The 27769-nt window shown below is 36.0% G+C and overlaps 1 long non-coding RNA gene and 1 pseudogene across 1 annotated transcript in view; both read left to right on the forward strand.

Moving 5' to 3' along the window:
• LOC141415670 (uncharacterized) overlaps window positions 1-27769 on the forward strand; it is a 213010-nt gene that overhangs the window by 81290 nt on the left and 103951 nt on the right. The gene's annotated exons all lie outside the window — the stretch shown is intronic.
• Window positions 22683-24898, forward strand: LOC109679583 (mitofusin-1 pseudogene; annotated as a pseudogene).

Here is a 27769-nt window from a genome sequence, read left to right on the forward strand (position 1 = left end):
TAATAATGGAAACTCTGGTTATTGATAAGAATCTCTGTGTGTATGGTTAAGGTTGTTACCCTGATGGCTTTTCATTCTATTCACTGGGAGAAAACCTATTGCTGATCCTATGAGCTCTGTCTGTTGACTGGTCATTCCTGTTACAGAGGAATTCTCCAGCCTTGAAGAATTAAGGAGTCCTGCAATTCTTCCAAATATCAGAATTCTTGGAGCAATATAGTTGAAAAGGAGTTGAGGGAAGTGCTGATGGGTGTCACCTTTTTAATTCTCTTTTCAGTATAGATAGCTAGCATCAGATTGTCTGGTATCCTAGTGTCTTTAATGATCTGTCCTAGGGCTCTCACTAACAAAGAAGGGTGGAGGATGGAAAAATGGGAGACTAGTGGTTCCTGTTGCAGATTTTTATCATATCTGCTTTTCCTTCAGGTATACTTCAGCTCCTCTTTATTTTTTTCACTGATTTTTGTACCATATTAGGCAGCTGTATTTTACCTTCCAAAAACAATGGTTACTTGTCCTCCCAGTCTCAAGCCTTCAAAAATCTTTAATGTCGTTCATTTGCTACACTCCCCCTTTCTTTTATTTTGTCCCTGTTTGTATGTAATTTTAATCTCATTGCTATCATTTTAAAGGTGTTTTCTAGGGAAAGAGGTTAATCTGTGTGTTTAAGTTTACACATTTAACTGAAAATCCAGGAATTAGCACTCTTACAAGGAAGGTCATTTCCTAACAAATAAGGGAGGCACCAAAGGTTGGATAATTCCTTTCTTTGAGAATATGACCTAAAAGTTATGTTATAATATCCTTTCTTGCCCATTTTATATTTCTTCTTCTCAAGAGTATCCAACTCATTTATTGCTTTATGTTAGTTGTACATAGTAAGGGATTTCATTATGACATTTCCATACATGCATATAATGTACTCTGATCAGAGTACATTATAGGAAATCATCCCTATTTCCTTCTATTTCTTCCACTCTTCTATTTTTTGACAATATTTACATCTAAATTGAAGTTTTATCTCCTTCAAAAACATTTGACTCTTCCAGTTCACTCCACTTCAATTTATATTGAACATCATTTAATTTTACCCTTAAATATTCTTTCACTGTTTCATAAATGAGTTTTGTTTATCAATAGGTAGTAAACTTCTTTGTTCTTATACTTATTGTGGCTCATTGAAACATTTTAATTAAAAAGATTTGCCTCCTTTCCTAACTCCTGTCCTCCTACTCTAAGGGATTAAATTCTGAGTCTAATTCACTTGTTTCCTCCCACCTATTCAGGTTGGTGGATCTTCCCAGTTTATGATTTTTCCTAAAGCAAAACAGCACTGCCACTAATCTAACAGGAGCCAGAATGCTCTTAACAAAAAGGATAAATGATTACTTTAAGAATAGTGTACAAATCTGCTGAAGAGGATGCTCCAGCTGTGGGTTTGGTAAACTACCAGATCTTCCCCAGGCTCTCTTTCTTCTAGATATTGATATGTCAGCCAGCTCTGCTGTGCAGCCAACAAAGCATATGAGAGCAAGTAACTGCTGGAGAAGGGACAGATATGTTTATTCCTCCTGACCAAGGCAACTACAACCACTTTTGTTTTAGTTTTGAAATGTCTTTAGAAGTGGAAGCTTGCTGCTCAAAAATGGCCCCTGGCCATGAGGCAATTTCTCCTCTAATTGCCAGGAAGTAGGAAGGAGAAATGAAGTCAGTTGTTGATTGAATTTCAGGCAATAGGTAAAGATTGGCATTGGCTGGGCTATTGCAACCTTGGATAACATTCTCTTTCTGGGAAGTGGGGAGAGATCAAAGAGTTGAAATTCAATGTTATAAATACAGGTTTACAATAATTTATGGTAGAAGTCAAGGTGAATGTATCATCCCATGCCTTACAAATGGTAAAAACTACAATTTTAAGATGCATGGTAATATCTAAAAAGTCCCCAAACAGCCTTTGTATTCTTGCAGTCCTCCCATTAGCACCTAACTCAATGTTCATCACATGCTAAGAAATAAGTAACAGCAGTTTGTTTAAGTCCCTGTGGTTTGGGGACAAGTGTGTGAGGAAGAGTTTAACTGGATAGAAGTAAGTCTTTTTCAGGCTCCATCCTATTATGAAGGATCTTGATTACTAGGTATGCCCACTTGAGATACCAAAATCCTGATTATGATTGTCCTTTGCATCATTTGGTCAATTCAAAATATAAAAGTACTCTTTTACTTGGGGTATTGTATGATTATTTGAGAATGAGTGAGCACACACAGGAGTGAATTATATATAATTCATGAGATTTTTTTTTTTTTTGCAAATTATACAGGTAAGAAGCTACCATTTGTACACAAAGTGGTTTGGGATTTAATTCATCCTACTCTTAAGGGAATTGGTGAAATTGCTTGGCTAGGTTAAAAGAAAAGCCTTTTTCTTTGATCTGTTTAGATCTTCTATCTTTATTATTTTCTTATGTTATTTGCTAATTTTTCTTATGTGCTATGTTCCTAATATCCTGCATGTATTTGTTTTTATTTAAGTTAAGCTATGAATTATTATAGTCTACCTATATCTTTAGGTGAATATTTCACTTAATGACTTAAAAAAATTAAATGTCCAATGCTTAAACACTGGGAAACAAAGAAGAAGTAAATGATTACAAAAAAATTCATCCTGGCCTGGAAAAGCCCTCACCACAGTGGTGTATTTCTATCCCTGATCATGTATATGCAAGTATTTGTGTGTTGATTAAAAATTGAAATCACTCAATTTGTAGTTTACTTTCTTTTCCTTAAAGTCTTCCCATATCAAAACTCTTTAATTATGTTATTTGTATGAGTTTGTTTATTTGTATGAATAGTCAACAATTTACAATAATGAATTCATACTGCTTATACTTACACAGGTACATAATTTTCCTTGTCATTTCTATAGCTTCAGCTCTCCTTTTTCTCCTGTATTACTATACAGCCTTGGGCAAAATGAAAACAAAGAGATTTACCATCTTCACTGTATGGACTGCAAAATATACTATGATTCCTAAGTACCCTGGCATCTCTCTCTGTCTGTCTTTGTCTCTCTGTCTCTCTGTCTCTGTCTCTGTCTCTCTCTCCTCTTATTGCTCTTTTTCTTGTTTTCTCACTCCTACCATAAGAGAGGGCCATAAAAATCTCTTCAGGATTACTTTGGGAAGAGTAAAACTTCCAATTTCAGTTTTACATACTAGTCTCCCTCTGCACACTATTATTAGCTCCTGAATCACTGCAATTTAAAGGTAGAGGTTTGAGATTTGGAGATTTAACCATTTCAAGTGTAGTTGTGTGTGTTGCTCTCCTTCTAATAAACTAGCATCCTTGCATGCAAGCTCTCCTCATCAACAGAGGATCATAACCAAGACAGAAGAAGCTTCAGGATTTAAGTGTTGGGGGATGCTGTTGGAAGTAAGAGAGGGCTCTGGACAAGGGTCCCTGTCAAGTCTTTGTAAGCAGATTGTTGCCTCTTAGCTTCTACTTTTTCAATTGTAAAATAAGGGTAATCACACTGAATCATAAAATTTTTGTGGAGATAAAAGTAAAAAATGTATTTATTATAAACTTAGATCAATATCCTAAATAGGATATCAAAAATAGCATTATTATTTTGTTCTGGCAAGTCTGCAGATGGAAAGAGATATGCTGATGCTTTGTTGAGGACCACAGAGAGATGAACAAAGCCAGACAGGAAAGGATCCTTAAAATGAGTGCTTCATCTCTTTTATTTGCCTATTCTACTTCATGCATCTTGGAAAACGTAGCCTTTCAATTCCAGTATCTCCTAGACTAAACATGAAATTGGTAAAAGAAAAAATAACTACTCACAATCAGAAAGCTGAGTAGTCTGTGAGGTCAACGTTTGTCAGTGCCTTTGCAGGAGATTAGTACAGCAGTCCTCCTTATCCTCAGGGAATATATTCCAGGACCCCAAATTGATGCCCAATATTATTGAGTCCTAGGTATACTATATTTTTCTTATACATACTTGCTTATGATACAGTTTAATTTGTACATTAGGCACAGTAAGGGATTAACAACTAATAATGAAAATGTCACTGAGAATCAAAATGTCTTGTTGTACCATAGCTCTTAGCAACCTCAGCAAGTGATTTGGATTGTTTTCATTCTTTATGGATTTGGGACTATTCACCCTTTCACTTAAAGGAAATAAAACTTCATGGCTTTTCATTGGCAATCCAAATTGCCATCATCATTACTCTTGTACTTAGTGGCTATTATCAAATAAAATAAGGGTTACTTGAATACAAGCACTGGGATATTATGACAGTTGACCTGCTAACCAAGATGTCTACTAAATGGCTATCAAGAAGGTAGTGTGTATAGCATGCACACTGGAAAAAGACATGTTTCACATCCCAAGCAAGATGGAATGAGATTTTATCATGCTTGGCCACAAGTAACTGAAACTGTAGGAAGTAAAACTGTGAATAAAGAGGGACTGCTACATTCATTTATCCTATTCCTCACTGCCCCTGTCACCTTATTATTAATAACAAAGGATTTGTTCACAGACTAAGCAGATACAAGGTTGGTCTTTTTTTTAAATTTTTATTCATTTATTCACATGTGCATTCATTGTTTGGGCCATTTATCCTCCCTGCCTCCCCCCACCCAACTTCCAGATAGAACCTGTTCTGCCCTTTTCTCCAATTTTCTTGAAGAGAAGACATAAGCAATAATAAGAAAGAGAAAGCATTTTTGCTAGTTGAGATAAGGATAGCTATACAGAGAGATTCCTAGCATTGCTTCCATGCACAAGTGTCTTACAACCTGAATTGATTCATCTCTTCCTGACCTTTTCACTAGTTCCTGATCCCCTTCCCATTTTGACCTCTATTGCTTTAAGATTTCTGTATTGGTTCCTTTGCAGTCGGGACATCACACACTGTCATGCTTTGGATTTGCTACCTATCCCCATAACTCCAGTATGTGCTCTCCCCTTAGCGTGTGACTGAAGTCCAACAATATTGCTGTGTTTGCCATAGATCTAAAGTTCACGTATGAGGAAGAACATACAATTTTTGGTCTTTTGAGCCTGGTTAAACTCGTTCAGAATGAGGTTCTGCAGTTCCAACCATTTACTTGAGAATAATAAGATTTCATCCTTCTTCATGGTTGAGTAAAACTCCATTGTGTATAAATACCACATTTTCTTGATCCATTTGTCATAGTGGGGCATCTTGGCTGTTTCCATAACTTGGCTATTGTGAATAGCACTGCAATAAACATGGGTGTGCAGGTGCCTCTGGAGTAACCTGTGTCACATTCCTTTAGGTATATCCCTAGGAGTGGGATTGCTGGATAATATGGCATATCTATGTTTAGTTTTTAAAGAAGCCTCCATATGGTTTTCCAGAGTGGTTGTACTAGCTTGCATTCCCACCAGCAGTGTACAAGGGTTCCTTTTTCCCCACATCCTAGCCAAGACCTGTTGTTGGTGGTGTTTTTGATGATGGCTATTCTAACAGGGTTGAGGTGGAATCTTAGTGTGGTTTTGATTTGCGTTTCCTTTATGACCAGAGATGGTGAGCATTTTTTCATGTGTTTTTTCGGCCATTTGAATTTGTTCTTTTGAGAAAGTTCTGTTTAGTTCAGTTGCCCATTTCTTTATTGGTTCATTTACTTGGGGAGAGTTTAGTTTTTTAAATTCCCTCTATATTCTGGTTATCAGTTCTTTGTCTGATGTACAGCTGGCAAATATTTTCTCCCACTCTGTGGGTGGTCTCTTTGGTTTAGAGACCATTTCTTTTCTTGTGCAGAAGCTTTTTAATTTTATGAAGTCCCATTTGTCCATCCTTTCTCTTAGTTGCTGGGCTGCTGGGCTGCTGGGGTTCTCTTGAGGAAGTCCTTGCCTATACCTATTACTTCCAGAGTATTTCCTGCTCTTTCCTGTATTAACTTCAGAGTTTCGGGTTTGATATTAAGGTCCTTGATCATTTTGATTTGATGCTAGTACAGGCTGATAAACATGGATGTAGTTCAGTTTTTTACAGACAGATAACCACTTTTCCCGGCAACATTTGTTAAAGAAGCTGTCTTTTCTCCATCATATATTTTTGGTGCCTTTGTCAAAAATAAGGTGGGCATAGCTGTGTGGATTCATATCCAGGTCCTGTATTCTGTTCCAATGGTCTTCATGTCTGTTTTTGTGCCAGTACCATGCTGTTTTTATTGCTGTTGCTTTGTAATATAGTTTGAAGCTGGGTATTGTGATACCTCCAGCATTGCTTTTTTTGGTGAATATTGCCTTGGCTGTTTGCACCTCTGTGTTTCCAAATGAACTTTAGGGTAGATTTTTCAATCTCTGTCATGAATGTCATTGGTATTTTGATAGGAATTGCATTAAACATGTAGATTGCTTTTGGTAGTATAACTATTTTTACTATGTTGATTCTACCAATCCATGAGCATGGGAGATCTTTCTGCCTTCTGTAGGGTACCTCACTCTCTTTATTCAGGGGTTTGTATTTCTTCTTGTAGAGGTCATTCACATCCTTTGTGAAGTTTACTCCTAGGTATTTGATTTTTTTTGAGGCTATTGTAAATAGAATTGTTTCCATTTATTCTTTCTCAGTTTGTTCATTATTGGTATATAGAAAAGCTAATGATTTTTGTAAGTTGATTTTGTATCCTGCCACCTTGTGCAGCTGTTTATGGTGTCTAGGAGTTTTTGGGTAGAGTTTTTTGGGTCTTTAAGGTATAGGATCTTATCATCTGCAAATAAGGATATTTTGACAGTTTTTTTTTTACATATTTGTATTCCTTTTATTTCTTCTTCTTGCCTAATTGCTCTGGCTAGAAATTCCAATACTATGTTGAATAAGAGTGGGGATAGTGGGCACCCTTGTCTCGTTCCTGATTTTAGGGGGAATAGTTTCAGTTTTTCACCATTAAGTATGATGTTGGCTGTAAGTTTGTCATATATAGCCTTTATAATGTTGAGGTACATTCCTTCTTTCCTGGTTTTCTTAGAGCATTTATCATGAAGTGGTGCTGGATCTTGTTAAAGGCTTTTTCAGCATCTATTGAGATGATCAAGTGGTTTTTGTCTTTGCTTCTATTGATGTGCTGTATTACAATTATAGATTTGTGTATGTCGAACCACCCCTGCATCCCTGGGATGAAGCCGAGTTGATCATGGTGAATGATCTCTCTGATGTGTTGTTGGATTCAGATTGCCATTATTTTATTGAGGATTTTTGCATTGATGTTCATTAAGGGGATTAGCCTATAGTTCTCCCTTTTGGAAGTGTCTTTGTCTGGTTTTGGGATGAGTGTAATTCTGGCTTCATAAAATGAGTTAAGCAGTGTTCCTTCCCTTTGTGTTTCATTTGACAGTTTGAGGAGGTTTGGTATTAGATTTTCTTTAAAGGTTTGATAGAATTCAGCAGAAAATCCATCAGGTCCTGGACTTTTCTTTTTTGGGAGAGTCTTACAGCTTCAATTTCATTTTGTGTTATAGATCTATTCAGATGATTAATATCCTCTTGGTTCAATTTTGGATGATCATAAGTATCTAGAAATCTGTCCATTTCTTGAAAATTTTCAAATTTATTAGAATATAGGTTTTCAAAGTAGTCTCTATTGATTTGCATGGTGTTTGTTGTTATCTTCCCTTTTGCATTTCTGATTTTACTGATTAGGGTTTTTTTTCTCTTCATTTTAGTTAGGTTTGCTAGGGGTCTGTCAATCTTATTAATTTTTTCAAAGAACCCATGTTTTGTTTCATTGATTCTTTGATGGTTTCTTTTTTGTTTCTATTTCATTAATTTTGGCCCTTATTTTTCTCCTTCTGCTTGTTTTGGGTTTTGCTTGTTCATGTTTTTCTATGAGTTTGAGATGTAGCATTAGGTCATTGATTTGAGATCTTTCTGTCCTTTTAATATTTGCACTCATGGCTATAAACTTTCCTCTTAGGACTGCCTTTACTGTGTCCCATAGGTTCTGGTAGGTCATGCTTTCATTTTCATTAACTTCCAGGAACCTTTTAATTTCCTCTTTTATTTCATTAATGACCCATTGATCATTGTCAATGTGTTGTTCAGCTTCCAACGTTTGCATGGTTTTTTTGCTGTGGTTTTTGTTGTTGAATTCTAGTTTAATGCATTGTGATCATATGAATGCATTGGATTATTTCTATTTTCTTATATTTGCTGAGGCTTGCTTTGTGCCCTAAGATATGATCAATTTTTGAGAAAGTTCCATGAGCTGCTGAGAAGAATGTATATTGTACAGAAGTTGGATGCAATATTCTGTAGACATCAGCTAGGTGCATTTGATCTATGGTGTGGTTTAGTTCTAGAATTTCTTTATTGATTTTTTTATTTGGATGACCTATTTATTGGTGATGGGGGGTATTAAAGTCTCCCACTACCACTGTGTTGGAGTCCATATATGTTTTTAGGTCCTTTTAGTGTATGTTTGATGAAATTGGGTGCACTTATCCAATTTCAGTTGGGTTAATATAGGTTGATAATTGTTACTTCCTTTTGATGTATTTCCCCTTTTATTAGAATGGAGTGTCCTTCTTTGTCTTGTTTGATCAATGTAAGTTTGAAGTCTACTTTGTCCGAGATAAGTGTTGCTACTCCTGCCTGTTTTGGGGGGCCATTGTCTTGGTAAATCTTCTTCCAGCATTTTACCCTAAGCAGTGCTTGTTTCTGTTGATGAGATGGGTCTCCTGTAGGCAACAGATTGTTAGATCTTCCTTTTTTATTCCAGTTTGCCAAATGGTGTTTTTGATGGGGGAGTTAAGTCTGTTAACACTCAGTGTTAGTATTGATAGATATGTAGTGTTTCCTGTCATTTAGTTGTTTTTGTTGTTTAAGGGTTTGATTGTGCACAGCTGAATCAATGTTACTCTCTACCTTCTTGTCTTTTCTTCTCCTGTAGTTTGGTACTGCCTGTCCTTTCATGGTTTTGATTTCTTTCATTTTCTATGTGCAGAATTCTTTGAAGAATCTTTTGTAGTGGTGGCTTGGTGGTCATATATTCTTTTAGTTTCTGCTTATCATGGGAGACTTTCATTGCTCCATCTATTTTGAATAACAGTTTTGCTGGGTTGAAGTTATTTTCATTCAGTGCCTGGAATACCTCACTCCATGTTCTTCTTGCTTTTAAGGTTTCCATTGAGAAATCTGCTGTGATTTTAATGGGTTTACCTTTGTATGTTTTTTTTTTCTTCTCTCTTACAGCCTTCAATATTCTTTCTCAAGTCTCTGTGCTTGTTGTTTTAATGATAATATGTCGTGGGGTAGTTCTATTTTGGTCAAGTCTGTTTGGTGTCCTGGAGGCTTCCTGTACCTGATGGGCATGGTTTTCTCTAGATTTGGGAAATTTTCTATTATTATTTCATTGACTACATTATGAATTCCTTTTGCTTGCACCTCTTTTCCTTCTTCAATGCCCATAATTCTCAGGTTTGGTCTTTTGATGGAGTTGGTGAGTTCTTATATACTCCTTTCGCAGGTCTTGAGTTGTTTGACTAATAGCTCTTCAGTATTTCCTTTAATTTCCATTTCATCTTCAAGTTCGGAGATTCTGTCTTTCTGTCCTCTGCTTGTTCTACTCTGCTGGAGTGGCCTTCCATTATGTTTTGTATTTCTGTTTCATTCTTGTTCCCAAGGTTTTCCATATCATGGGTTACTTCCTCTTTAATATTGTCAATTTTTGTCCTTAATTCGTTAATCTCTCTTTTTTGGTGTTCTCTGTTTCACTTTGGTGTTTATTTAGGGCTCCTCTGAGTTCCTTTATTTGTTTTTGTGTCTTCTCATATTCTTTATTTTTGTTGTTTTGGAATTTCTGGAGTTCCTCTTGTACATTTTGGTTGACCATGTCTATTAACATCTCCATGAAATTCTCAGTGATTACTTGCAAGCTTTCTTCTTTCAGATTGCTCTTTTGGGCTCCGTTGGGTTGCTTAGCATAGATTTTCTTTGGTTTGTTGGAGTTTGGAACTAGGTATCCATTTTCTTCATTGCCCTCTGAATCCTATATTAAATTATTTTTGTGGGGATAATGGTTTCCATCCCTTTTTCATCTTCCCATTGCTCCACTTGGTGCTGTTTCTGTCCCTGGTCTGTGTGTAATTTGTTATTAGCTAACTTATAATTGTAAAACTAACAAAACAAAGAAAGCAAGAAAAAAAAAGAAAAAGAAAATCAACAGGGAGAGATGGTGGACAAACAGGGAACTAAACAAACAAAGAAACACATGAAACAATTCTAGGTCCAGGAACAATAGAATTTCAGTTCTGGTGTTAGTCCTTCAACATCCAGCCCTGGTGTTGGTATTTAAGCAGAAGCTCTTCTTAGTCTTGCCAGGTGGTTGAGGAGACTCACTGTTTTTTTTTTGTTTTTCCATCTTTCAGTGGCAGCTGCTTAGTCAGCTCCTCCCTCAGCAAGGTGTTGCTTGTCCTCAGGTTCTGGAGATCAGCTCTGTGGTTCACCAGCCATCCTGCTTTGGAGTTGGGTTTTCACTGTGCTAGTTTACTGGGGGCTTGTTTCTTTGCTGTGCCCCCCCCCCTTTTCTGGGGCAAGGTCAGAGATCTGTCAGCCAGCTTTCTGCTGTCAGTCTGTTATGCTGGTTTGCTGATTGTTTTCAATTTTGCAATGTTGTTTGACTTTGGATGATGCTCACTGGCTCAGGAGGTGAGCTTTATGGACCTCTGTCTGCCCTATTTCAGGCAGTAGCTTATCACCTGCCCACTGTTGGCCCATCTGCCTTTTCAGCCTTTGTTTACTGAAAGTTTGCACTGAGATCAGCTCCTTGCTCCTCCCCCCTTGTCCAGTGCACTTAGAGCACCCTGCCTTCCCTGCTGTGTGTTCCTTTTCAGTTCCTTGTTTATTATTCAGTTTTTTTTTTTTTGTGGGCTAGAACGTCAATCTGTCCAAGGGGCTATGCTAGTTTATCCCAGGAGTGGCTGTGGGATTACCACATGCCGCTTGTTTGCTCACCTGTTGTTCTGCTGGATGTCTCTCAAGCAGGTTTGGAGCTGGCTTCTGGCAACATGGGAAACCTCCTGTTTTCTTGGTATAATGTGGTGCAGAGAAGCTTTGTGTGGGCTGGGGGTTCAGGGTGTTGAAGCCCTGATTCCTCCTGGTGTTTTTTTTTTTTCTGCCAATTGTGGCTCTGGCATCTCAGCAAGATTTTTGATTCACAGAGCTCATGCTGCCTGCTTCTGCACCCTAGTCACCATCTTCAAGGTTGGTCTTAACTGACTTGTTTAACCTTAACCTAAAGTTATGGCTCTTTGCATTCAGGACCTTTCTAATATTTAAACAGGAAAAATTCTGAGCAACATTGTTTTAAAATGAATCATCCATCACCAATGAGATGAGCTAATATAGAGTCATATCATAACTGGGCAAGATCACAATATCTAATTACTCATAATTATCACCAGAAAAAGTTATAAATGAAGATACTATACATATAAATCTAAGTAATAAATTCAAATGTAAAATGATGTTTAAAGTTCAAAAAAAGAGCATAAATATGCCTTAAACACTGATTATTCAAGGTTTTTTGTGAACTATTAAGCATGTATACAATGCATAAAATGTCAAACTATATCATAAATATAGCCCACTTCAAACTAATACACTTGATATGACAAATATTAGCATTTAAGTCACAACTTTAATTTCCTTTGAAGGATTATTTGAATGATCAAAAATAAAAAGCCAGGCTTGATGGCTCACACCTGTAATCTCAGCTGCTCCAGAAGCAGACATTGGGAGGTCATGGTTTGATGAGGTCAGACAAAAAGTAAATGAGACCCCATCTCACCCAATAAGCTGGGTGTGGTGGTTCATGTCTGTCATCTCAGCTATGCAGAAGGCATATTGAGGATGATTGTGGTCCGAGCTAGCCCTCCCCAAAAACACAAGTCCATATATGAAAAATAAATAAAGTAAAAAGGGCTGGGGGTGTGGCTTATGTGGTAGAGTACCTGGCTAGCAAGCATAAGGTCCTGAGTTCAAACTCTACTACCACCAAAAAAAGGCTATATAAAAGTGTACTAGGGATGTAGTTCAGTGGTAGAACACCTGCTAAGCATGCACAAAGCCCTGGGTTCAAAAATAAAAGGATTTGACAAGTTATTTAAAATAAATAAAGTATTATAGTAATAAGAAAGAGGATTTAGAATCATGGGATTGATCTTAAAACTGCACTCAAATAAGAGATATTAGGTTTTTGTTGTTGTTGCTACTTTAAAAAGCCATTGTTGTATCTAAGTGTTTCAAGGGCTTTCCAAGAATTTTCATTGTGAGAGTCAGAAGAGCAGAAGACTCTTAAATCTGGCCCTTGTGTTCATCTTCTTTCTTTCTTTTCTGAACTGTTGTAAAGAAAGACTGGACTAAGAAAAGGAGTCACAGAGGCTGCCCCTTGCAATGGGAAAGATGAGATTGGAGAAAGGCAGTCACATATCTTTTCCCTTGAAATGGAAAGTGTGTACATATATACACATATACCCTTAAATGCATACAGACATATAGTATATAACACATGATAAATGAGATGTCATGAGTATGATCATATATATAATTCATTTATTCACATGTACATACATTGTTTGGGTCATTTCTCCCCCCAAACATGTATATATGATATACAAATCATTAATATGTCCTTAGAATTTCAGATTATTTTAAAGCCCAACTGGCAGAGTTGCTGTTTTTGTCAGATTTTGGGGGGGGGTTCTGGAGACCAAATCTAAGATTTTGGTCCTGCTAGGAAAGTGCTCTGCTACTCAGTTATGTTCACAGCCCCATCTTTTTCAGCATTAGTTGTCTTCTTGTTTGGCCTATAGAGCAGAAACTCTATAAGGCAGATGTCAATGAAAAGTAAAGTATGAGTTAATAATTCCAATTATATTACTTGCTAATTTTGTGAATTTGAGATTAACCTATTTGAGAATTAATTTCTCCATCTTTGAAATGGAACGCTTAACACTAACTCCTTAAGATTTTGATAGGATTACATGAAATAATAGCATAAAAATTAAATAGCACAGAATCTAGTTATGATAGATAAATATGCCAAAAACATTCATTACAATTATTTTTCTATTATTATTACTTTTAGCATTAATAATAGTATTAAGCAAGTGGAATTTATCATTCAAACTTTTGACTATATTGTGGTATAAGTGTTTAACTATGTTATTAAAGTTTCTTAAAATTATGGATGAAGTGTAATTACTGTTTGTTTATTTAAATCTGAATTTGCTACTTACTAACTAGAATTTTTCCTAAGCAAGTATTCTTGCCTTCATTAGTAAGGATAAGTAAAGTCAAGGTGGATGAGAGGGAAGATTAGATCATTAGAACCTAATCTTTTCTGGTTTTGCCTATAAGCAGCTCTTGAAAAGGTTATGGGAATTACCAGAAAGACTTTTGCTTTCTAAAAGGAACTTTTGAGGGATAACTTAAGGACAGTCTAGAAAGAACTACAAGTTAACACATTGGATGTTTGTTAAAGCACCACAAAATCTATATACATAGTTTCATCTTGATTTAGAAAATGTTATAATATTGTCATGAAGTTGATTAAGTCAATTTTGTATTTGTCCGTTTGTATGTATCTTGCAAAGCAGGAGAGGAAAAAATAGATAACATCTCCTTTGAAAGTACAATATCAACGAGATGTTGGAAAGAAAATATAATATACACTTGGCATTATCAGTCAATGTCCTCCTAATTATAAGAACTTCAGGAACTTGGTGTCTGTTTGACTTCAAACATGTAAAAGGCTCAAGTCATTCAACCTGGTATAATGCTTTCTGAGGATTTGGTCAGATCATTTTCTTTCCTCAAATATTTAATTTGAGCCAGTTGTGTGTCTCCTCCTTGACAACTCCTAAGTAATTTTCACACTGAGTTATCCTTAATCAGATGTTATATGTCATCTTTGGCCTTCTGCACAGATAGATGGGAATTTATTGAGACATTCTGGCCCACAGAAAATCTTGAATGTTTTACAATGGCTTGCTTTTCAGAACACTTCTCCCAGTTCTATGCCAATATAAAACTTGACATAGACCTATTTTGGCCTATGGGTTAAATTATTGTTTTAACCATTATTTTCCCTAAATACCAGTGATGGACACATAATTATAATTCATTTAGTTCATTTTTCTGATTTTCCTAAAAACATTAATACTTAACCAGAAAAGCAAATTAAACACAATGGTACATTCATGTATGATATATTTGATATATTGTAAGAACCTGTGTAAATGCCACAATGTACTCCCATCCATCACAACAATAAAGGAAAAAAAATAAAAACAAACAAACAAAACACCCCAACACAGTACAAAGCATAGCACAACTCCACAACAATAGTAACAAAAGCAATGTGTAACCCTTTGGTCTAATTCCTCGGGGTTATGGTTGATTAAATTATGTGTACCTTTTCCTATGCCAATTAATTTTTTAACTTAGAAAAAAACGTTAGCTCTATTGCCTGGTATAGAATTATCCAAAAGTCCTGGGCTTTTAACAAGCAGGATTTTTCTTTGAAAAAGGAAAAGAGATTATAGGAAAAAATACCAGTTGGAGAAAAGAATACTAGGAGAAATGTTTTAAAAGAATTTGCATATGAATAATCCCCAAGGATGGTGTTTAGATATAAGAATATTGTAGCTTCTCCAAAATGGAAGTGAATCCGAAAAGGGAAGTATAATTTTTATAGATTGCATTTGAGAGCATATAAAGTGGGAAAGGAAAGATAAAGAGGCTGATTCTTTTACAAATGTTAGGTCCTTGGATAGTAAACATGGGTAACAATTCTACATTTTGTTTTTCTTCAGCCCTACTTAGTGTTGTTTTGGATGCATTCTCTCGTGATGCTTCCAGTCCCTCTTGAAACCTTTATATCCCATACTACTTGTCTCACATTGGCTATGCATTAAAGTTGCCTTATGTCACAAACTCTATGCAATTTAGAGAAAGATTTTCATTGTGAAACAAACTTGAAAAAAAAAACAAAAACAAAATATTTCTATGAAAAACAACTTGCTTTGCTAGGCTTTGCCTGTATTCCCAGTGCAATTACTATAGATAATATGAGTTTGAAAATGAGCTTTCTTCCATGCAACCCATTCTCTCCCTCTGTTTGATTCTCTCGTGAAAGTCATAATCCTCTGTTTGCGTAGTAAGTCTGTTGCCATGGAGAGTAATGTGATGTTACAAATTTACTATTATTTATGACTTCATTGTAGGATGGGTCTGAATGAGAAATTAATCTCTGATTTCTTCACCAAATATTTGGTGAGCCATATGAGAACAGGTGAAGGCACTTCAGTTTTCATTTCTTAATTGGGAGACAAAAATTATTTCACTGGTGAAAATATAAATATCCATAAAATATTTTTTAAAAAGTTAAAATAAATATTTTAGAAGAGAGGATAAAACATGAGAAATTGTAGGATAAAATTTATGCTCTGTTTAAAAAAAAATCTGCTTAGAGCTACAAGACTCATTCTCCTTCAGAAACCTGGCTTGCCTGTCATCTTCTGAACAAGTTTCTTCTTGATACTGCCATGTTTACTTTCTTTGTTAAGAAAAGCTAAACAGTGAGCACTCTGGTGCATAAGCCCCTCAACCATTGAGATATTGAATTCTGATCTTTAATAAAACAACATTGATTTACTTCACTGCTTCTGTTTGCTTAGTTAAGCTCCATTGGCATAGGAAAAGGCACACATAATTTAATCAAATTGCTTTTTTTCATTTGATTTTTTATTAGTGCACAAAGCAATCACAATTTATTTTTACCAGTAAAATATCTTTTTTTCTTGGAAGAGAGCTTTGAAATTATAGTTAATTTCATCTTCCATTCCTAATGTGTACAAAGACAAAGTGCAACAGATCTTAATTTTTTGTGGCAATTTCCCTCTTTCTTTCTTCACCTCAGTGCTGACTCTTGAAGCATCCAAACAGAATTAACCTCTGATATTTTCAGATTTCAGATGTCAATGAACCAGTCAATATCTTCAACACTAAATTATGCAATATTTTGTCTTGTGGATCTGAAATTTTTCTGATCATCTTGCTCAGGTGCTTAATAGATGATAAAGGCTGAGATTTGGAAAAGTGAAGTGGTTTGCCAAAGGTCATGAGGCTAAATTGATTGACAATGTAGGGGTAGAATCCAGGGATTTTTAAGAATTGATTATCAATTCTAGATAATCAATTCCACTTGAAACTCCTATTTCTCCTGTAATATTTATTTCAAATTAGATAAAACTCACTTTCCTAAACATAAAAGTTTCATATTTGTCATGCATTTTATTAGTTCCCTTTAAAAAACAAACAAACAAGTACTTAAGAGTTTCCAAATGAAGGTGCTCACTATTTCTGTGAGAAGGAAGTTGGTGAATTATTTTAGAATGTGAGTGGGATTTGTGAAATAGCTTGTGTTGGCACACTTTTAAAGGCCTAGAAAGAACATGAACTTGCCAGCTTTACTGGAGAATGACAAGGTTGAAAAGCTGTGGATTCTGTTTTCCTGAACAACACACTTGTTTCTTCTCTTCTGACTCCCTAGTGCAAGGATAAAAAAAAATTAGGAGTATTACTTTAGGTTTTTGAAATTAGTCTAAATGAGTGTTACAAATTTTTATCTATACAATCTTTAAGAATCATTCTGAACTAAAGGTATTTCTCCATTAATGGGCTATATGCTTTTCTTGTTTCCCAAAGTTTGAAGGAATTTTTCTCTCTCTTGTTTGATACACACAGGAAATACTTTTGTTCTAGGCATCTATGGAAGCCATTTTCTTACAATGAGAATTGAACTTGAGTTGATGGCAGTCACCAAATGTTGTGGAGGAGGGGCGTGGAGAGAGAGGGAGAGGTAGAGAGACTATGAATATGAGACCTTTATGAACATAATCAAAGTATTAAGTCAGACAGTCTGCTTTTGAGCTTCCTTTTCTATGTGATAATATGTGGTCTTAATGCTATACTAGGCCAATTTTTTGTTCCCCATTCCTGGCTGCATCTGCTTTCCCAGCCTTCAATCATGACCCTGATTCCAGAATGAAGGACAGATTGAAGGACAGATTCTGGCAGAAGTTTTAGTGTGTGTGTGTGTGTGTGTGTGTGTGTGTATGTGTTTTATGTCTAGAGGTACAGGGGTTTAGCTTGAGGGTTCAACACACCTAGAAGTTCTGATTTCTTCTTATTATCTGCTGGAGGGGCAATTGCTAAACTTTTATTGCTACTGAATTTGGGGTATGGTGTGTGTGTGTGTGTTTGTTTGTGTCCTATTGGTTCTGTTTCTCTGGATAGTCCTAACTATACAATTACATACATGCAAAATGCAAATGAAAACTATGTATAGAATGCGCTTTTATCTAGAAAAGAATATAGCTGAATATTTATAGGTTCGTTTAGATTCATATCCATAGCCCAAGAGAAAGTTAGAATTTGACTCATTATAATGATATACTCATGTCTAGTTTCTAATAATATTTGGAAAAAACCTTCATTTAGAAGACACTCCTACCTAGCTTTGTTGATTCATGCATTAACAGCAAATTGGAATTTTTTAATAGTTTGATTTCCCACTTAGAAATTAATATGATGCATTCAATGTAGTCATGAGTGGCTCATTTGTTTCAAGCAATATGCTTATCTTTCAAAATACTATTATTTTATATTATATGGTGTTCCCCAAATACATAAACTCATATTATTTTTGCCAATGCTAATGATTGCAAAGAAGCTTTCACATATAATTTTTCTTTTTTCTGATAAGTAAATTCATCTTCAGCAGCAAGCATTTATTGACCTACATTGCACAACATAAAGAAAATAAGCAACAATAAACACAAATAGCAGTTATTGAGAACTTACTACATACCAGACACTTTACTAAGGGTTCTCCATATTATCTCATTTAAAATAACTGTCCATGAAGTAGATGCTATTACTGCTATATCAAAGATAAGAAATGCAAAACATATTGAAGTGAAGTAACAGTGACGATCAGATCATATGGCTTACACATGGCAGACATAACATTTACCTTCAGGCAGCGTACTCTCAGGCCCAACCTCTCAATTCCTCCATGCATGCTATTCCATGTAGATTAGATAAAGACATAGTGCTAAACATAGGAGAAGTGATGCAATATGCTTAAAGGTAACTACACAAAGCAGAGGCCTGGCCTGGACTCCAGGTTCCTTCTATGGAATCAGATTCTCTTTTATCACATGGTAAAATGAAAAATAACTTACATATTCAAATCTCAGTTTATGATAAGTTAGTTTTGTCTTAGAAAATATTCTGTGGTGAATTATAAAAATTAAATGCTGTTTTGTGGCATTTTGGGTTAAGTGTATGTGTGTGCTTTTAACTATGGTATTACCTAATGCTGTATTCTTTTCTAAGCATGGAAGTTATCAGTTGGTAATCCTTCTGATATCAATTCTTTTGTATTTATGTTCCTGGGCTGTCCACTTAACACTAACTAAAGTTATTTGCAATGACATTTGTGTGATAACCCTGATGCTAAAGTTATATGAGCTTAGCCATAGGTATAAAAAGGCAACCTATTATAAAGGATGAAGTCCAGTTTACATTGTACAAGCAAGAGCACTTTAGTGATTACTCTTAGTGAGAGTTGTATAGTGACCAATTGCTTCTAATATTCTCTTAGTGTTTTACTTCATTTGCCTAGAATAAAATCACAAGAGCGATACCTAAGACATCTGCAAGATCTCTTAGTAAAATTACAAGAGAGATACTATAGGATCTTGGAAAAACTATTCCTCCTGTCTTTACTGAGATTTACTTGGTAGAAATGCTAAAATTTCAAGGTTATTTGTGGAAGATATACATAAAGCCTGATGTTGAAGAGTGGAAATGAAGAATTTTCACTAACCACTTTTATGATTTTGGAGAAGTCATACAATCTTACAAAGTTTTGTTTTGCTTCTTGACTCAATGTCTGTATAGAATACCTGCTGTTACTATATGTGGACAATGTGGAATTATTTCATAAATAATTAAGTGATAGACAAATGACAGAAGCAGGTGCACCAACAACTATCATACTACTTTCATTCTATAAATTTCAGTATCATTCTTTAGACTACAGAGAAGTAAAAAAAAAAGTCAGAAAATGAGGGTAACATAGCATGGAAGATTCTTTGTACTTCAAGTAAAAATATGTACCACATTCAAATTAATCAGGGATCTATAGTAAAGTACACTATTCTAGGATGGATGAGAAAGAAGGCTTAGAGCAACTCTCTAAGTTCTCCCTTCATTTATGAAGGAATGAAAGAGAGGCATATGGGTGCCTCTTATTTTTAATTCATTAATTGTCATTTAAACAAACAGAAAAGTATAGTTTCAAAAGATAACTGTAATGTTCAACTGAACTTTGCCTAAAGGGCCTTCTTGATTTGGCTAAAGGGTGACCATAATCCCCATTTCTAATAACAAATTGCAAATTCTATCCTTCTACTTCATATGTGAAAAATTTGAAGTTTTCTTGGGTGCCCCTTTTTATATAAACATAGGCAAACTGTAGATAAATGTAAAAAGAAAAATTTCAGAAAATTTTACCCCTATAGGCTAGCTGTTACTAGTTTATTTTTGGCAAGTGTCTGGCTATAAATCTCAGTCTTGCTATTGAAACTGCTGTCTTCCTCACATGAAAAGTGTGCTGATAGACTCCAGATAAAATTAAAACTCTCTGGAAAGGTAAGATGCTAGAATTGTTATGAAAATTATTTAATTAGTAGCAGCAGTGCAAGTAAATATTGTCATCAAATTGGAATGGACACAAATCTGGAGGAATTCTATTTTCTCAAGTCCAAGATTATCTCTAGGCATTATAAGAGGTTTGCCAAAATTCTTCCATCAAAATTTATCCTGAATCACTCTCATATGAACAATGCATAACTTTAAAACAGTCATGTATCATACAATTTTTATTCACATATATCTGTTGTAGCCATGTTAGTTTGTATAAAGTTCACTCTTTGAGGTTCACACAACAAAATATCATTTCTTAAATGTATCACCTTTGTTAAGAGATGCATGGCTATACTTGGAACAGAGCAGACATTACCAACATGCAATAATAGGAGGCTTGTTTAACAGAAATACTAATGTGAAAAGAGCACTGACCCAACTCACTGGAGAATAAAGCTAGCTCTGACTGGTTATCTTGTCATGTGACTTGAAGCAACTATACAACTTTTCTGTGCCATGGTTTTCTAATCTGAGAAAATGAGGATTTAGATTGTTCTTTAGTCTTTTCTTCTATAATGATATTATTCATGTGTGTATTGCAACACATTCAGTACCATTCTTATTCCAAGTAATTCTTGGAAGACAGCTCTACTTACCAATATACAGCAAACATGTATTTATTCTTAATAGGAATGCTCCCTGTCCCTACCAGTTTGACAATCATTACTAGATAATCTAAGGTCACTCAGAACATTTAAATTGTATGTGTTTCAACTCTAAGATTGCTGGAATTGTTAATGAAATGTTTTTAGGCAAACATTTATTCTTCATATTACTTTCATCATAAAATGATTGGTACTCTTTTCAGGAGGGTGCTTCTATTGTTAAACCATTGTTTTGATATATTACAAAGAGCTCAGTTTTTTCCTCTCGTGTGTCAAATACAACACTCAGAAATCAACTTGAGGGGTACTTTTATATAGTGTAAACAGGTTAGGATCCATAATGCTAAATTGTTTGCCTCAATCAGCAATGAGAAATAGCTTATTCACTGCCTGAATTCACACTGAGAAACCATTTCATTTATATGGAGGTATCCGGAGAATGTATAAGAGAATATTATAAAGTTTCATTAAAGATTTATTTCAGCCAGTATTTTAATCTACATTTTGTAAAAGTATTTTAATTTTTTAGTGGAATTTACAGTGAAAGTACTATTGTTAAAAGAAGTGATTTCATTGCTAAGTCCCTTTAATCATAATTATAAATTATTGGTTGAATGTCTATAAATGAATTCTAATTATTGCTATGAAAAAAAGGAGGAAACAGAGCAATGTTGTCACTTGCTGGTATCTTTTTATGAAGAGATATTTGGGAAGTAAGCCAGCATTGTTCTGGTTAAAAGAAATGGGTCAATTTGACTTTAGCATGCAGAGGGGAGAAATTACTATTGGCCTTGAAGATTTGCCTTTGGTGTAGATTGAGTTGTACCCATCTCCATCCTGCATCACCTCCCACACTCTTAACACTTCCACAGAGGGAAGAAATTTCCACTATTTGAATGGGTCAGAATGAGAAGAATCTTTCTGGCCTTTGTTTCTACATAGCCATACCCCTTGCTTTTAGGAGAGAGTGCAGATAACTTGAAATTAGGAATAATTTCAATGATGAAGGAGACTCGGACATTTGTATGATTTCTTTTTTAGAAGCACTGGTTTTAGGAGCCAACTTCCAACAACATGGCCAGGCACCCAGTGAGTGGATCACAGTCCTCACCTATGTCTGTTTCTATTCTCAGGGCTCACTGGATTGAGGCTGCATTCTAATTAAAGTTGGTCTACTCTATAGACCCATGCTCTTCTTTAAATGGGTCTCTGAAAGTCCAGACCTTGGTTGGGATGAAGAATAGAAGGAGGGGAGACTATCAGGAGGCAAGAGTTTGTATATTCAGCTAAGTAACAAAGATTATGATTTATTTTCTATTCATGTGATTATGTATTTCTCTATTGGCTTCTCAGTAGGCTTGACATTTGGATAGGATACAAATCCTATCACTGTTAAAGTCCCAACAGTCTTTTTAACTAAATTATGAATGAGATAAAAGGTTATTATAGAGATGTCTGCATTCTTTACATCAAGCATATGATTAATCCATTTTAACTTTTTCCTGTTCATTAAAGCAGACCCAAGGAAGTAACCAAGTTATATCTATATCCTAGGATACCACTTGGTTTTATAGATTTAACATGATAAGCATATATTCTTATTTTTGACATAAATACCTGGAATCATGTCACATAAAGCAGAATTTAACATTAGTCTGGTGAATCTTTTGTTTTTTGGTGGTACTGGGTTTTGAACTCAGGGCCTTATGCTTGCTAAGCAAGTGCTCTACCACATAAGCTACTCCTCTAGCCCTTTTTGCTTTTTTGTTGTTGTTCAAATAGTGTCTCATACTTTTTGCTTTGGGCATCTTCAGATTCTGGTCCTCCTACCTACACCTCCTGCATAGACGGGACCACAGGCATGTACCATGACACCCAGTTTATGCTTTGAGATAAGACCTCACTAACTTCTGTTTGGCCTTGAGCCATGATCCTCCTGTCTCCATCTGCTGAGTGACTCGGATTACAGGCATAAGCCATCAAGCCCAGCCCAAAGCTGATACATTTTAAGGCCCCAAACAAAATGATTTATATGCCATGAGTTTAATTTGAGAAATATGTAAGCTACCTGTAAGTTTTAGAGCCTGTCATTATGCCAAGAATATATATGAAAATGGCATGAACTCTCTACTCCCAATTTGTGAATGACATGATGTCAAAGAAAGAGAGGATGAGGGAGAGGATGAGGCAGCCTGGAGGCTGTGGCTGAGGTGCTGTTGCCGGGTGACAAGTCAGAGCTGGGACAGTTACTACAATGGCAGAAACTGCTTCTCCACTGAAGCACTTTGTGCTGGCAAAGAAGGCCATTGCTGCAATCTTTCTCCAGTTACTGGAGTTTGTTACTGAAGGGTTGCATTTTGTTGAAGTAACATATCCGAGTCCAGAACTTGATCGAATAACCACTGAGGATGATCTGGTAGAAATACAGGCGTATAAAAACAAGCTTTCTGTCATTGGTGAGGGTCTATCTTGGAGTCACATGAAAGTGGCATTTTTTGGCAGGTCAAACACTGGAAAGAGCTTTGTTATCAATGCAATGTTATGTGAAAAAGTTCTGCCTAGTGGGATTGGCTGTACAACCAGTTGCTTCCTGATGGAGATAAAGCCTGTCTCATGACGGAAGGATCGGATGAAAAGAAGAGTGTGAAGACAGTAAATCAGCTGACCCACGTCCTTCATATGGACAAAGATTTGAAAGCCGGCTGTCTTGTACATGTGTTTTGCCCAAAGGCAAAGTGTGCCCTCTTGAGAGATAACTTGGTTTTAGTAGACAGTCTGGCTATAGATGTCACCACAGAGCTGGATAGCTGGATTGATAAATTTTGCCTAGATGCTGATATTTTTGTTTTGGTTGCAAACTGTGAATCAACACTAATGAACACAGAGAAACATTTTTTTTTCACAAGGCCTTTCTAGACCTAATATTTTCATTCTGAATAATCACTAGGATGCCTCTTCATTGGAACCAGAACATATGAAAGATGTTCGCTGACAACACTGGTAAGGTGCCTGTATTTCTTGGTGGAGGAGCTCAAAGTTGTGGTTCTTTAGAAGCACGGAATCGTATCTTCTTTGTTTCAACAAAGGAAGTTCTCAGTTCTAGAAAGCACAAATTACAAGGAATGCCAGATGGTGGTAGAGCACTTGCTGAAGGATTTCAGGCAAGATTACAGGAGTTTCAGAATTTTGAACAAATTTTTGAGGAGTATATCTCACAGTCAGCAATGAAAACAAAGTTTGAGCAGCACACTATCAGAACTAAACAGATACTAGATACTGTGGAAAACATAATGGATTCAACAAACATGGCAGCAGCAGAGAAAAGAGTTTATTCAATGGAAGGGAGGACCAGATTGATAGTCTGAATTTTGCCCAAAACCAGATGAACCTTTTAACACTGAATGTTAAGAAAAAAATCAAGGAGGTTACTGAAGAAGTAGCAAACAAGTTTCATGTGCAATGACAGATGAAATTCGTTGACTCTCTGTTTTGGTTGATGAATTTTGTTCTGAGTTTCAGCCTACTCCAAATGTATTGAAAGTGTATAAAAATGAGTTAAATAAGCACATAGAAGACTGTATAGGAAGAAATTTGACTGATGGGTGCACCAATGAAGTCAATGCTTCAATCCCAGCAAGAAATCATTGAAAATTTGAAGCCGTTACTTCCAGCTGGTATACAGAATAAACTTCATACACTGATCCTTGCAGGAAATTTGATCTCAGTTATGACTTAAATTGCCACAAGTTATATTCAGATTTTCAAGAGGATACTGTATTTCATTTTCCCTTGGGCTGATCTTCTGTTGTGGCATTGATACTTGGACTCTACAAATGCACAGAGGGTGCTGTTTGGATTGTCAGAACCTATCCTTCAGCTTCCTAGATCTTTAGCTTCAGCTGCCACTGCTCCTACCAACCCTGGAACGCCAGATAATGCAGCTTAAGAAGAGCTCATGATTACCTTAATAACAGGATTAACTTCTGTTACATCTTGAACTTCTATGGACGTCATAGTTGTTAGAGGAGTGATTTGGAAAACTGTAGGCTGGAAACTCATATTTGTTTCACTGAGCATGTATGGAGCTTTGTATCTTTATGAAAGGCTGACCTGGACCACCCGAGCCAAGGAGAGAGCCTTTTAACAGCAGTTTGTGAACTGTGCAGCTGAAAAACTGCAGATGATTTTTAGCTTCACAAGTGCAAACTGTAGCCACTAAATACAGCAAGAAATGGCTTCCATTTTTGCCTGCCTGTGCCAACAGGTTGATATTACTAAATGACATTTGGAAGAAAAAATTGCTAGGTTATCCAAAGAAATAGCTCAGTTGGAGAAAATGTAAAAAATTCAAAGTTCTTAAGAAATAAAGATGTTCAACTTGAAAATGAGCTGGAGAATTTTACTAAGTGATTTCTATGTGTAAGCAATGAAGACTCTTTAACAATAGAGATTTTTTTTTTTTTTTGGTGACCATCATAGGAGGAAACAGAACTTGGAAGATTGGGAGAGTTGTTATTTTTATGAAATGACTTCAGTATGGATTATACTAACAACTAAATAGCAAATCTCTGTATAGATTCTGCTAATGATTTGTCTCAGGGTGTTTGCACTTTGTGAAGAGTGTTATGGTATGTTCTTAGTTCTAATTTGGGATAAGGAAAAGACTAAGTTGTTTGTGTTAAATAATGAATTAGTTTAAAGCAAGAGAACCAGCTATGTGACCCCTGAGGGGTGGGTCCTTGAGCTCTTAATATTAGGGCTTTCTTTGGTTTTGATTCTGAAAAACTCTGCTTCCTGGCATCCAGGAGTTAGAGAATGATTCTTTCATCTTCTTTCTCAAAACTAGTTTTTGATGCCCTCTTTAATGGAAATAGTTTTTTGTTTTGTGAGCATGGCTGTAACTACCAAAGGAGTGTGGAATGTTCTTGAGCATACTATTTATGCAAGTTACAATCACTTTTGCCATCATGGCAAGTTTGTAAACCACTACTAGTATGATGTTTTCATTCCTTTATATTCCCATGAAAATTGATGTAAAATAGTAAAAAGAAAAAAGGAAAAGGAAAAGAGTATGATACTATAATGAAAACTAAATCTCATTCTCCCTAGAGAGTAACTGGGGGATGAGGAAACAACTTCATATAATGTAGTCAAGGGCAGTGTATCAGTCAAGACAAATCTAGATTATTCCACAGCAACAATCCCCAAACCATAATAGCTTAACAGCAGAAAGATTTATTTACTGTTTAAGCTACACAACCAGTGTAGGAGGCAGGGTGGCAGGAAGTTTGTGCTCTTCTCATATAGTCCTCACCTGTCTCAACACAGGTTGCCAGAGGTCCATCCCAACATAGATTTCCATAGTCACCATAGTAAGAAAGAGGAAATGTGGTAGCAAATCACACTTTGGCTCTTCGAAACTTCTGCCTAAAACTGACATATGTTACTTCTGTGGAAAAATTCTACATGCACTTCTGCTCAAATTCCATTGGCCACAACAAGTCATATGGGATGCCTAACTTCAAAGAAGGAGAGGAAACTTATTATACCTGGTGCTTAAAAGAAAGAATAACTGGGTACGGTTGTTCACATCTTTAATTCCAGCACTAAAGAGACAGGACGAGAGTTCGAGGCCAGCCTGGGCTATGCAGAAAGATCCTGTCTCCCATAGAAAAATAGAAAGAAAGGAAGGAAGGAACAAAAATGAGGACGAAAGAATAGTAGTGAAGTCTGAATATCTCTAAAGAGCATCAGAGAAAGCAATCTGAGGAGGTGACATTTGGATTGTGACCTGACTGGCAAGAATGAGCCAACCAAACATAGATGCAGGCAGTAATCTCAGCCCTTACTGCTCGTTAGAATCGCCATGGATCAACACTGCACTATCGTCTTTTAGACATTAACCAAATTCATCTCCCAGCAATACTGTTGGATGAGATTCTATTTTCAGTTCTATTTTATGGAAAAAGAAATCAAGGATGGGAAAGGTTATATTATTCTCATAAGTTCACAAAAAATAGTAAGCAGAGGAATCCCCATCTCAGAGTCTCTCCCCATTGCCTCAGAAGTGTGTACAGTAAGCATATGTGCCTCTTTCCATCCGCACATTCCAACCCTTATCAAACTGAAGTTTTTTGTATTATGACTGCCTTTTTTTTCTTCTACTCTAGATATACTGGGTTCCTTATTATTCCCCAACCCCTAAAGCAGCCACGCTGTGGCTTTTTCCACTGCCTGGAAGCTGTTCTCCAGAAAGCTACATGGTTCTCTTTCTCACCTTCTCCAAGTCATTTCTCAAGCATCACCATTTCAGTGAGGACCACCTGGATCATAATATTTTAAATTGTAACATTTCCCTTATCTACTTACTTTTTCTCCATGTGAACACATTTCCATGTGAGCAAATACCTTTTATTTATTTAGTACATTTTGTTTTCTTCATTTTTCTAGGAAACTCTTACATACCTTAGACTATGAGGATAAGGATTTTTCCTATTTTGATCCCTGATACATCCTCAGGGCCTAGAACAGAGATAGCACAGAAAGTCACAGGAAGTCACCAAGCATTGCTTAACTGAAATTTCATGGGAATTCAGGTCAAGGTTGACTGAAGATGATGTATGATGTTTGATGCCATCATACATCACATTATATGGAAATTGGACAGAATGCATGTCTGGGGAATGTTGGTAGGATGGGGAGTGAGCACCTCATCGGTGGGGCCTGCTAGGGCTACCCTATCCCGATTTGTCCATTAACAGATATGAGCAACATACTTGCAGTCAAAGAAAGGGCCTTTCATTTTTTCTTTTTGTTCTACTCTTTCCCCACTCTTGCATGATGAACATAGGGAAAGAGGTGCAATAGGTAGGGTGGGTGGGTGGGAAGAGGAAGAGCTGGCCATGCTTCCACTCCATTCCAGACTGCCAATCATAGTCTGTCCTATGCTAGCAGTAGGGAAAAGAACTTTGAATCGATACAGGATTGATGTTTAGTTCTAAACAGCACTGTGTCACTCCATACTGATATAAGTAAGGTGCTTCTGAAAAACTAAAACTCACTGAAAACATGTGGAATCTGCTATAACTAAGGAAGTTACTACCCAGAACGAAGGGTTGGTTCTACACAGCACACTTGAAGGAACACATTGAAAAAATTCATAAGGCGATTTTTTTACTCCATAGAAAATTAATAGCCCTCAATAAACCAGCTGAATTTTAAACTAGATACTATCACCCTGCTTTAGAGAAGATAGAAGTTATGGCTTAGAAACAATAAATATAAAAGTAAATTTAAGCTCACACTACTAGAAATTATGAACCAGGATTAACTGTCAGGTCT

Source organism: Castor canadensis, chromosome 13 (genome assembly GCF_047511655.1).
Source record: "Castor canadensis chromosome 13, mCasCan1.hap1v2, whole genome shotgun sequence".
Lineage (NCBI taxonomy): Eukaryota > Metazoa > Chordata > Mammalia > Rodentia > Castoridae > Castor > Castor canadensis.